The sequence below is a fragment of the Sinohyriopsis cumingii genome, chromosome 16 (assembly GCF_028554795.1).
Source record: "Sinohyriopsis cumingii isolate HCF-2022 chromosome 16, ASM2855479v2, whole genome shotgun sequence".
NCBI lineage: Eukaryota > Metazoa > Mollusca > Bivalvia > Unionida > Unionidae > Sinohyriopsis > Sinohyriopsis cumingii.
In genome coordinates this window covers 30,255,872-30,269,919 of record NC_142976.1, presented here as the reverse complement: position 1 = coordinate 30,269,919, position 14,048 = coordinate 30,255,872, and the positions used below count along the sequence as shown (strand labels likewise).

The 14,048-nt window shown below is 38.2% G+C and overlaps 1 pseudogene; it reads left to right on the top strand.

The window, feature by feature from the left end:
* Window positions 1–10,914: 10,914 nt before the first annotated feature.
* Window positions 10,915–13,061, top strand: LOC149780137 (pantetheinase pseudogene; annotated as a pseudogene).
* Window positions 13,062–14,048: the final 987 nt, after the last annotated feature.

Genomic DNA, 14,048 nt, shown 5'->3' with positions numbered 1-14,048 from the left:
CAATGATGCATGGCAGAGTGATGGGATTAAAGCTAACAACAACAACAAAATCACAACAAGCTGTTAATACGTTACCTTATTGTTGTAATCTGGATTTTTTAGGTCCTTGTATGATGATTAATAAAGGATCAAACATGGTCTATGATGGCTTTATATTCTTTGATTAAACATCGGCTTTCATTTGGCGAAGGTGAGATAGAAAAGAAAACCTGACCAAAAAACTCCTTACTCACTATCACTATCATTTGAGGAAGTATTTTGATTTTTGGGGGGTCTTGTTTCAATTGCAATGTTGTTGTTCAATGCACAACGAGATCAAGTTTAATGCATCATAACTGAGCTGATCTTTGCTCACGCTTGCACTAGTGTAATGCAACAGTGGTTAAGGATAGTAAGTGGTACCTATGAACAACATCAAAAATATTAAGATAAACTGTATAAAGCAAGACACAGACGCTAATGAACATTAATGAGGACTAGTGGTCAGTTATCTGACCTTGATAATGTATAGGCAGCATCATCACTACTGGTCCAGCAGCTGATACAAACATAAATGTATATTCTGAAATATGGTTTGGTAATGATCATGGAATTAAAATTTGGTTTAATAACAATTCCTCAGTTGAGAAAATAAATGCGAAGATTTCGGGACGAAGGAATGAGCTGTTTGAAAGGTTTGCATGTTAAATGCATCTTTTGACACATGTGACAAGATGTTATTAAAGAAAGCTAAAGTAGAAAGACTTTATAATATAATATACCCATATATTGGATAAATAGCACTTCCTCGTGTTTTGAAACAATACAAAATCGAAAATAGCACCCAAATAAAACAAATGAAAGTTATTTCTGATGCCAATTTTGTCTGCATACTAGTCAAGGGATTTGTTAAGATGTTAAATGCTTTGACTAGACCTATCATTCTTTCAATATGTACTTTTACTACTTATTTTCCTGTCATTTAATACTACCCAAGCACACAACAACACATACTATACATAAGTAAAGAAATTTCAACTTCGTAATTCAATTTAGGAACGGTTTTGTTTTGTTAATGATCGAAGGTAACTGCACAGGAAATCAGATTGATTGACCAGTAGCGTTGGTGCCACCTAGGTAGTAACACTAACCTGTTAATATCTACCACTGGACAATGACTGACATAAGGACCTGGAGGTGAACAATGCTTTACTTGAAACAGTTTGAGATCAGAAAAAATACAAAAGTCAATTTAATATGATTTGATTGATTTCGTTTCATATTTGAAGTACATCAGTTTCAGCGCTGTGTGGCAAATAATAGTTTTAAAATGTGGCAATTTTGAGCACATGGAAACTGAACTCCGAGTTTGTGATTTTTTAAATAAAAAGTCACCAGCCCTGGGTCAGCATCTGACAAAATGTTTCCAGTCTTACTGATACCCCAACTACAGCTGACTTTGGCATACAGAGACATACATCACTGTTCAACCAACAAAAGTGTATGTAAACGAAACTTGCAAATGCATCCAATGGCTTGTATCAGAATTTTATTCCGTCAGGAAATGTGTCTCTGTGTGTGTGTGTGTGTGTGTGTGTGTGTGTGTGTGTGTGTGTGATTCACATATTCAATGTAGTTTTAACAGTTTTGTCAGTTTTGTCAGATCGCTACGATGTCGGCAGTATGGCAGTTTATAGGGATGTATAGGATTGGGGCATTATGCCACAGACAAAGAGGATCATGTCCCATCAAGTCATATTCTCCTGACACCAATCTGACCAGTCCAAACACTGACTTCTTATTACTGAGTGCCACGTGAGGAAGCAGCTATTACCATTTATATAAGTTTTTAGATTCAGCTTGGGTTCAAACCCATTGCATCCAGCATCCGAGGCAGATACTCTAACCAATTAGGCCACCGGAGCGGTCTCCATCAGAAAACACACTTCAGAGTAGGCATAGTTAGTTGTTGTTGTTGTTGTTGTTATAGAGTTTAACGTCATTTTTCAGAACAAGATAGGCCAGTATTAAAGGTGGAGGAAGAACCCGGGAAAACCCCGGAAAGAACCACCGACCCACGAGAAGCTATCGGCAAGCTTTCTCACATATCCACATTGACCGAGCCTGAGACTCAAAACCACGAAGACAGAGGTGAGATAGTAGTGATCCGTGACGGAGAGCGCTTTAGATCAATCGGACGCTCGGGGCCCGGCCATAGTCAGATTGGCAATATGGGCTGATGCTTGTGAGAGATATTCTTGAAAATTTGGCATGTAGTTACCCTGTTAGTCAACCAGGGAACATACTACTCAACACTGTTCATTCTGTAAGAAAGAATCACACAACATCAATATCAGAGTATACACTTTATATCTTATTACTGGGGTTAAGTGTAAATAGAAGTTCACACTACTTACAACTAAAATTTTACTGCCATTTTTCTGACATATGAGTAACCTTATCATTCCTGGCACCACATACTTTCATATTCGTTGCATATGCTTTTCTGGGAATAGATAAAATCCCCACAAAAATGAAAGATAGTACATAATCTCTGCTAGAACAAGTGTTTTAACTTTTTAAACTGTCAGAAATATGCTAGCCTATTTTTAAGATTGGATAGGGAAAATAGAAATCGGAAAAAATAACATTTAATTTAATCATGGAATTTCTCGTTTGTACAATAATATTTTGGCTCGGATTTTATGTACGTCTCAAAATATGTCAAATACAGTACACACAATTATAATGGATATAGGTCACTTTAAAAATGCAAGAACAGCTGAAGGATTTAATGCAATGGCTTAAAAGTGTTGTAATGATGATTAAAAAAAGTGATGTGAAAAACACATATGCGTGCAATGCGTACTAATAGCATTAGACATCTTAATCTCCTTATTTGTTATAGTCATGATCTAACATTTAACATGCACACAGAATTGTATTTATCTACTCAAAATAGGCCCACATTAAGCATCAGAATCAAATGATCCATGGCGCCACAAAATATGTATATGTGTGTTGGTTGAAAAGTTTAAAAGGGGAAAAACTTATACTGGGTGAGGGAATTATTTCCTGTCTTTTATTTTTAGGGTGTGGGAGATGGGTGTTGAACTGGGGCTATTTTATCCGTACCCGATATTATTTATTGGTAAATTGTCCTAAGCAAGGATACGAGACCAACCACAACCACTATAATAGTTTGGCATTTTGCATTATCGCCAGCACCTAAACAGCACGTAGATTAAATCAAAAACCAATCTTTAATCTACAGTATGCACTCAGATTGGTGCAAGTCACTTTGATCTTTTTTGGCCCAGTTTGCAACAAAAGTTATTGACTGAATATTCCAGTATAAGCAACAGTCACATTCAGTTAAACTGCATGATCAACCAGCCTCTTCCATACTTTGGAATATTCCTCCTTCTGGCTACTCTGTTAGATCCCTGTTACGTCTACAAATCCTTGCATTACATTTGAAGTAATTACAATGCGCTTTCTGCAAAGTAACTGCAAACCCACGATTATTTTTGAGAATATTGAGACGGTTTGTCCGGAAGCTGACCAGGCATATATATAAGAATGCGCATCACGCTTGAAGTTATCACTTCGGAGGTAAAACCTAGAAGGGGACAAAATATCTAGCTAATATGTGTGGCTATGGTATTTCATTATCTATGCAGACGGTTCCATACGTAGGAAGGATGATGATCAAAAATAAACTTGAAATCTAATTTAGTGATATATACATTCACTCTGTCAACATAGATATACGTAGCATACATGATGTCGCCGAAAGTTTGCACCGTCAATATATATATGTATATAAATGAAGTTGACTTAAAAAAGTTTTAATTAATGCTCATGCATAAATGAAACACATGAAGGTATTCCTTATACCTATTCACATAAATACTTTCTTCATTGATTCTTTCTTATCTTGAATATGTGTCTTTATATCATTACATATTTTTAATAATGTTAGACCACGCTATCGTTAAATATGAAACTTGTACATACTAGTTTTATCCTATTCAAGTACATTACGAGGGTAGGCTGATCGTAAGACAAAATAAAGGTAATTTGCATCTTTTCCAATTCGTACTGTTTTGTGCAAAGGATTCCCATTCATGAAATTCCGTCTAAACAATGAACAATATACCAGCATTATGCAACTACAAAACATAGTGATTTTAAGTAGCTGATTTTAGTATAAAAATTGTTTTATAAACTTTTCATCTACACTTGAAAGATAACTAAGATAATATCGTGGCAGTTATATAATCTGACAGTTTACAAAGGGTAACCTAATGTTAATTTCCTTTCTAACCTCTTTCAATGCACTGGTAACATTACAGGCAATGTGGGAATTGGAAAGGAATGTTAATTTTGTTTAAACACGGAGGAGGAGGGACATTACTAAGGTGTTGAGACTTTACTTTATTAATAATGGGAATCATATGTCCAAAGGGCAACCCATCGACATTCTATTGGATGCATAACAAATATAATATATCAACATTTCTAACATATCACTTGCCTTTGCCAGTAGAAACTCATAAAATGTAATGCAGCGGAGTAATAAAAAAACCCACAAATGGCAGACTACTTTTCCATCTTCTTTGACTACACTCGTGAAATTATAGAGATTATAAGAATCGTCAAGGGGCTGGTAGTTATATCTGACAAAGGAGTTTAGTGTAGGTTACGTATATTGTACTAGATATTTTGTTTTAAATGTGAGTCATATAGCGGAAAGTGGCAGGGGAAAGAACTGTATTTACGAAGAGTTTTAAAATATATTTTCATACCCCTTCTTTAACATCCTGCCCTGTTTATGGAAATGAATTTTGTTTGACAAGATCATTTACGGGTGGCGGTATGATCATTATAGAGGGGTGTAGTGTTTACTTTATCTATAACAAGATTCATAGGGTGGTAAGAAGAAATGGATAGCATTTTTATTTATAAGGGGATTAAATATTGTTTATATCCTTCTTTTGCATCATAATTTGTCTGTTTGGGATGGTAGGTTGTTTTGAATACTGTGTGTAAGGGTATTTTAGAGGCGATAGCTGTTCTACTTAATTTATCATGAAGTTTAACAGTCCGCTAGAAAATATATGAAATTGTTAGTGTAAAGACAATATTTTTAAATAATCATCTATGTGTATTTCAACTAGCTTAATTTAAAGGGTTATGTTTTGAAACAGTGTATTATTATAGTTAGCATTGAGATAAGCATAACAAACTTTTTTGCAGCTGATATTTTCTTCAATATCGTGTACGTGTTTGAAACATTATAATGATTATAATGAGATTTTTACGCATCATGTGGCACGTTTTCAAACTTAAAGTGAACTAGGCACTTTCTACATGCACTATTTCCACTATAATTTTTAAATGTAGTATAATAAGTCAAATACAGTATAATTTCTGTTTTCTTGAAATGACTTAAAGTGGTTGATGATAAAAAAATAAAATAGTAGTTCATTTGTTGTTTCTAGATTTTTTTCTTTCCTTTATTTTCATATCTCTATTTCGTTTGATACTGCAAGTGAAGACGATGTATAATGTAAGCATTTCCAGAGAAGACACAAACTACATTTATGGTGGACGAAATTCATGATACTGATAAAACTATTTTTGTGGTAGTTTATCACTCTTTTCCAGACTTTGAATTGGGGCAGAAGAGCCTTTGAACGAGTGCATACTTGTGATAACGTCCTTGAAACATAGGATGCTGATTAAAGTATATCGCGTTTCTGTACAAAACAAACATGATCAATATACGGCCTACTTGCTGGTTATATAAGCAGCGCAGGTGTTTTACCCCTTACTACTTTAACGCTCACCGTCATCATGTTGATAAGTAACGCCGTTTATTTATGGGTTATATCTTTGAGCCACTTCTTTCCATTGATCAGAGCAGACAGACAAACATATAGAGCTGCTGTTTATGAGCATGCGGTCATCCTACCTCCTAATCCGGGTGCAAATGTTTCAAGGGAAGAGGCTCTGCACAATATGATGATCAATCTTCATGTCTATGAGACACAGGCCTCTATAGCAGCGGAACAGGTTGGTAGCAATTCAATATATATATATATATATATATATATATATATATATATATATATATATATATATATATATATATATATATATATATATATATATATATATATATATATATATATATAATTCGCTGACCTGGATGATATTAATATTTGTATTAAATAATAATTCTGCCCAGTAGTATCAAGCTATCAAGCATTCTAGTTAATAATCCAGGGATGGCACTTTCCGTTTGGTGTATATTTGTAATTTTCTATAATTAATAATATGTACATTGATTTCTTTTATAGGAATCTGGAATGACTGTGTAGACATGATAATCAATTACTACGTCGTCATGCATTATTGTAGGTGATTTGTGCAAGGCGTGATTGAATATTGACTGGTACGTGCATTCAAATCGATGGGTACCGTTTGTCCGCGGACCTGGGTTCGAATCTCTGTTGACTACGAATTAAAAATTATCTACCCTGTACCATAGCATTATTTTTTGTATTATAAATATATATGAGATTTATACGAATAATCTTGTTATTTTACTTATTCTTACAGCTTGGAATAAAACATGAGCACATTTTTATGTGTACATCGAACCTATTTCTTTAAATATTTGGGGTAGATAAAGGAACTGAACTTTTGCGAAAACTAAACCCATCTTTGACGCGTTCGATGACTAATAAATGCAGTCTCTTAAGTGTAACTTCTATATTAGTTTATGACCCAACTGTACTACTCACTGGAAGATATATAGTGAATAAATGTCTTGAAAAGTACAGGCAGGTTCAAGTTTTAGATGCATGCGGAGACACCCTATAATAAAAGACAAAAACACGATATTATTATTTTGAACAAGATACACCGCTATCTACCATATCCATATCTCGACCTTCAAATTGTTGTTCTAGTGATTAAATAAACTTGGGGACGGAGTTATGCAGTGTGTATGTATCTGCGCAGTGGCACGTAAATGCGCGACGTCTCTAAATTCACTATGCACCGTTAGTCCATTTTGATCCCTGGGCATTAAAAGACAGATGTATCAATATAATTGACCCCGTAGTTGTCCCTACTACGTGACAATATCCCTGGATCAGAACCTTGATAGTATTGGGATTCACACCCTGTCACCATAACTATAAATCTGCATATGGTAAGAACGATTTATACCTGCAACATCCTTTGGCGTCCTGGTCAATCCTAAGCGCGCCAACCTACTACAACTACTACTACTAGTATATATAAACAGCGTCCTCTCCACCAGGACCTACCACAGTGCAGACTGCGACTCCGACCATGCCCTCGTGAGCAGAAGAGTGCGACTACAGCCACACACGCTACACCGCTCAAAACCAAAAGAACGTCCTCGCATAAACACTGCGCAGATGTCAGTCCCTGCCAAGGTGGAGGAGTATGTGTGTCCGCCCTGGACGAGGCTCTACAGGAACTGCCGGAGCACGACGCTACATCCAAATGGAACGCCATGAATTGTGCTATCTACAGTACAGCTATGTCAACGTTTGGGAAGAAGGAACGACCCAGCCAGGACTGGTTCAACGCACACCTATCAAGGATGGAACCACAAATCGAGGAGAAACGAAAATCCTTCATAGCTTACCAAAAATGCCCTAATGAACGGACGCTTGCTGCTCTCAGAAGTGCCCGAAGTAACACCCAACGCATTGCTAGACAGTGTGCGAACGACTACTGGCAACAACTGTGTGAAGGGATCCAGCGCAGTGCCGAGTCAGGAAACATCCAAGGTATGTACAGTGGTATCAAGAAGGCTCTAGGCCCTACAGTGAAAGGGGTCGCTCCACTGAAATCACTGACGGGAGAGAAGATCACAGACCGTGGTCAACATATGGCCAGATGGGTAGAGCACTACTCAGAGCTATACTCCCGAGAAACATCAGTCACCGATGCAGCTGTCAGCTGCATAAAGAATCTGCCCACCATAGAAGAACACGACAAAGTGCCAACCTTAGAGGAGCTCAGCAAAGCAATCGACTCCCTTCCAAACGACAAAGCACCAGGTAGTGACAGCATCCCGCCCGAAGCCATCAAACGTGGAAAACCAACATTGATTAAACCACTGCACGAGCTACATTGGCTCTGCTGGGAGGACGGAGTAGTTCCCCAAGACATGCGCGATGCCACCATTGTGACCCTTTACAAAAACAAGGGCGACCGCAGTGACTGTAATAATTACAGAGGGATCTCGCTCTTGAGTATCGTTGGTAAAGGCTGCGGTTGCTAGCGGACCGTGTGTACCCGGAATCACAGTGTGGCTTCAGAGCAGGCAGGTCGACGACAGACATGATCTTCTCCCTACGACAACTCCAAGAGAAGAGCAGAGAGCAAGGTCAACCACTCTACATGATGTTCATCGACCTCACCAAGGCCTTTGACCTGGTCAGCAGGAAGGGCCTTTTTGAACTTCTGAGTAAGATCGGTTGCCCCCCAAAACTCCTCAGCATGATAATCTCTTTCCATGCAGATATGAAGGGAACAATCCTGTATGAAGGATCCACCTAAACCTCCTTCCCAATTAACAGCGGCGTGAAGCAGGGCTGCGTGCTTGCATCAATACTTTTTGGGTTCTACTTCTCCATGCTCCTGTCGTACGCCTTCGACACGTCCACCAATGGCATATACCTACACACCAGGTCCGACGGGAGGCTGTTCAACCTGGCACGACCGCGCTCAAAGATCAAAGTGAGAGCTGTGCTCATCTGGGAGATGCTTTTTGCAGATGACGCAGGTCTTGTGACCCACACTGAGGAAGCCCTCCAGAGACTGGGATACCGTTTTGCTGATGCCTGCATGCAGTTTGGTCTCACCATCAGCTTGGAAAAAACAAATGTCAGCATGCAAGATACCTCCATTGTCCCTTTCATGAAAATCAACGGTGTCACCCTGGAAGCAGTCAACAACTTTAATTACCTAGGGTCAACCATGAGCAACACTCTCTAGACTTATATGGAGACGGACAGAAGGCTTAGAAAGGCAAACACCATCATGGCTCGATTAACGAAAAGGGTGTGGGAAAACAAGGCGTTGACAGAGCACACCAAGGTCCGAGTCTACCAGCCCTGCGTTCTCAGCACCCTTCTATATGGAAGTGAAACCTGGAGTACCTACATGAGGCAAGAACGCCGGCTCAACTCCTTCCATATACGGTGCCTAAAACGCATCCTGAAAATCAGCTGGAAAGACCGTGTTGCACACAGCGAGATCCTGCAGCGTGCAAGTACCTCCAGCATGTACTCCCTGCTGAGCAAACGCCGCCTTTGATGTCTAGGGAACGTCCGACGCATGGAGGATGGAAGGCTGCCAAAGGATATACTATATGGACAACTGGCCACTTACATGAGAAGAGTCGGACGCCCCTCACTCCGTTTCAAGGATGTATGCAAGAGGGACATGAAGGCATGCAATGTTTCACCCGATGGCTGGGAAGAGCTGGCCGAGGACCGATACACCTGGAGACTAACGGTAAACAATGGCATATAAGTCGCTGATGCGAGTAGAGGCCAGTTGGTGACAGAGAAACGTAAGAGGAAGAAGAAAGCTGCACCAACCACAGTAATACATACTTCCCAGTATGTCTGCACCAACTGCAATAGGGACTGTCACTCACGTATAGGATTGCACAGCCACAGCAGACGATGCCAACAGAGACAGACAACACCCCAAGGTCGCAATTCGCATGGTCTTTCGAGACTGAGTCGCCAATGATGATGATGATGATATATACACACACACATGCACTCTCCCTACGGGAATAATTATCTGAGTCAGAACTTGCAAACTACTGAGATGCCAACCATATACCCATGTACATAAGTTGTTGTATGGAGAGAAAAATGCATGCTCACAACAAACTTTGGTCTTTAAGGCGGTTCTTCCCCTCAGACATTCACCCAAGGGGCACGACCTTTGGGGTGGAGATGGTAAGTATTTTGAGATGTGTTTTACAAACACATTCTTCTCGATATTGCTTAACTTTAATTCTTTCAACATATATTCCAAAGCATCAAATTATTGGAACGGAAAACAAATCTATATCTCATAAAATGCAATCAATTTGCTCCGGCTTTAGTAAACTGCTTATCAATCTTTAATAAATACAACATTCTTTGTGCAGCCTAGGTAACTTGAAACATATCCTGTATGTCATAATAGGTAATTAGAAGTAAGATCCACAGTGGTTCATTGATTAGTGTACCGGATACATGATAGGAAGTATGCAGGTTCAAAACCTACCATCGGATCATCCGCTCATCAGTTGACGTTGGATGCCCTTTGTCAAAAACATATATAGCTCTCGATTGTCCTTTGTTGTTGTTGTTGTAAGTTTAATGCTATTTTTCAGCACAAGATAGGCCAAACATGGCGTCCAATACAAATGGTGGAGGAAGAATCCGAGAAAATCCCGAAAAGAACCACCGACCCACGAGAAGCTACTGTCAAGCTTTCTCACATACCCACATTGGCCGAACCCGGGACCCAAGCCATGAAGACAGAGGTGAGATGCCAGTGATCCGTAACGGTGAGCTCTTTAGACCACTCGTTCACTCGGCGTCCCTCCTTTGCACCAAATAGCCTATGTGTGTAGCTGTGCAATGCAACAACAAACCAAACATATAATGAATTTCATAATGACCTATTAAAATAGACTAAGCTAATTTTCCTTTGAATTTAGATAATAATGCGATCTTCTCATTTTATTTAAATTTCTCTAATCTGTCATATCAGATAACATACAACAACATCTGTTAGTAGACATTATAGCTCGATTCTAAGATCTGATCCAGGTTTGGTGTCCAAATTTCAAATACATAATAATATATTCTTTTCCAGGGTGCTGATATTCTTGTCTTCCCTGAAAATGGAATACACGGAACCAAATTAAAAAGTAGATATACTGTCGCTCCGTATCTCGAATATATCCCTGATCCCAAGTCTGAAAGCTGGACACCGTGCGACGAACCCGGAAGATATAATGACTCAGATGTTCAAGTATTTCTAAGTTGCCTAGCAAAGAGACATTCTATTTATTTAGTGGCGAACATAGGAGACGCACAGCCTTGTGTAAAAGATGACCCTAACTGTCCACCAGATGGCCAGTATCAATACAATACAGACATTGCTTTTGATAGATCGGGAAAGCTTATTGCTAGGTATCATAAACAAAATCTTTATTACGAATGCCAGTATGATGCGCCTGTCAATCCCGAGTACATCTACTTTGATACTGATTTTGGTCGCTTTGGTTTATTTACCTGCTTTGATATACTTTTTCATGAACCAGCCATTCCACTTCTTCAGGAGCATAACATTACTGATATTGCTTTTCCCACGGCATGGATGGACGCTTTGCCATTCTTCTCTGCAATAGGGTACCATTCATCCTTTGCTGTCGCAAATAAAGTAAATTTCTTGGCTGCAAATCTTCACCGACCACAAGAAAGATTTCAGGGTAGTGGCATTTACACGCCGATTGGACCAAAAAGTTTTTACTACAGTAGAACACAGGATGACGGAAAATTACTGGTCGCTGACGTTCCTGTGATACGTCCTACAGTAGGTTCAACTACTTCAAACGAACACCATCCACTATCCCCAGGAATAAGAGAAAATCATCGTATAACATCAAATGAGTTCAAATCTACCAGTTTCCGTGACTGGCATAATTTTGTAATCATCGGTGCAGAAAACGGTACCGAACAGGTGTGTCAACAGGGTTTATGCTGCTATCTGGAGTATGAAAGACAATATAGTGCAGAAATGTATGCTCTCGGAGTTTTTAACGGAATACATAAATATCATGGCCCATATTATTTGCAAGTATGCATGCTACTACGATGTGCGTCATCCACACAAGAAAGCTGTGGAAAATTAAATTTTGACGCTAACACAAGATTTAACCATTTCAAACTCCATGGCAATTTCTCTACACCGTATGTAAACCCACAAGTTTTACTATCCATCAACGGATCTTTGGAGCTTGCCCCGATTGGTACATGGCAATACGATTCAAATACTTTGCAAGGAAGTTCCACCCTGTCTCCTCTGTTGTCAACCATTATGGTGGGCAGAATTTATGTCAGAGATACTATAGCGACATGTTGAAGCGTAGAGTCAATAAATTATCCAAGTAATATTGTAAATAGAATATACAAAAAGTCAATCATTAATTGATAATCAATTATATGGAATATAACCATATAATTAACAAACTCATAAGTTTGTTAACCTTGACATAAATAACATCTATTACATAATGCACCAATCACATCTATCCTTGGTTTGCGTTTTCCTTTATGCCTATAACATGTTTAAAAGTCAACAAAAATACAAAATAAAATATGCATCTAAATAAACTTAATTTTCCAGTTACTAAGCTTATTTTACATCTGACAGCATGTGGCCGAAAACTAGGTTGTGGATAATATGGTCAATGACTCATATCTATATAATGTAAACATTTAGATACGAGTTCTGATTCTAGCAAAGTTGTTCAATTTAATTAGTAATGGCAATTATTTCCAACTGAAACTTGATGAAACATACCAGAAGTTCAATGATTACAATGACAGCATTGTCTCTTTAATGAATGACTTCAAAGACAACACAACATTAAAATTGCATGTACTACCCCAGGCTTGATATTGGCTGGTTTCATGAGACAAAAATTATTTGTTACAAAGAAAAATTGTTTTACCTTTTCAGACACACTTGTAATGCGTTCCTTTCTTATCCAAATGATAGGAACAGACTTTTAATGAGATCACCTGTCATTCTCTTTTTCTTTTAAAAACGAAGTATACTTCAAACCTGAAATTATAATAGCATATACATGACAGAATGGTATACTTTAGATAGATTCATCAAATAGAAAACTTAATGTGTGCAGAGCTAGAAGTCTCAGAATTTATACTGTTCTGATTCTTAAGAAACGCAATGTACCATGCATAATTCCTGGATAAATAGCATAGAAACTGGAACCTTGATTATAACTTTTTTGACAAAATATTTCTTGAATAAACGAATGCTTAACAAAAAAAAAGCTGATTTAGAAAAAGATGGCATTAGCTTGTGTTTTGCAAAATCATTCTTTAACATTCTTTCTCACTTTCTCCCTATCTTTTGATTTTTCGAAAAATGTTACTGAAACAATGTAAAATGTTTTCCTTCACACCCTATTATTCTAGATTTAACAAAGTAGACAAAGTAGGCAAATGTGTTCCAGGATCAACGAAAGACGTTTTAAAGCAGCTATCAAGGTAAATATGGTCACGTATATACGGTCATGTACTTTCATAAATGAATTCAATAAGTGGATCTTTTTCCTAATATGGAATTTCCTCAATATAACCTACATTTATAACAAGCTTTGGAAAGAATCTACCAAAACGATAAACCAATGGCGGAAGTGGAACAGGGTCTTTGAGTGTGATTGTATGCCATTGTCTTCCATAAGAACTAAAATTTAAACCGCCATCCTCTACTTTTGTATCTCTTTGATGGTCTGTGAGTGTGTTTGCCAATGGGTTTGTATGAAACAAACGTTTCAGAGCACGCGTTGACTCTGAAAGTCACTCACGCAGCATGTTCTCCAGCGTTCGTTTTAGAGCGCGCGTTGACTCTGAAAGTTAGCAGCATGTTAATTGGGTTATACAAATCATACCATGGCTAAAATGTGTCACACACGTTGTTTGGTCGGTGAAACCGCGCAATTACTTTTCATCCGTCCGTCGACTATATATGGATGCGAGCTTGCCTCTTGTGACATTTTTGGTTATTTTTCGAGTTGGCATAAACTGCTAATTAGTGGATGATACGAGTGCAGTACATCCTTAATTAGGTGACTAAAAAAAATAACATTAAATGAGCTAATTAGAGAAGTGATGAAGTAGGATAAATGAAACTTAAAGATAATGACAAAAGGGAGGTGAATAGTTGCAACATCGCTTCAGCCAAAACTA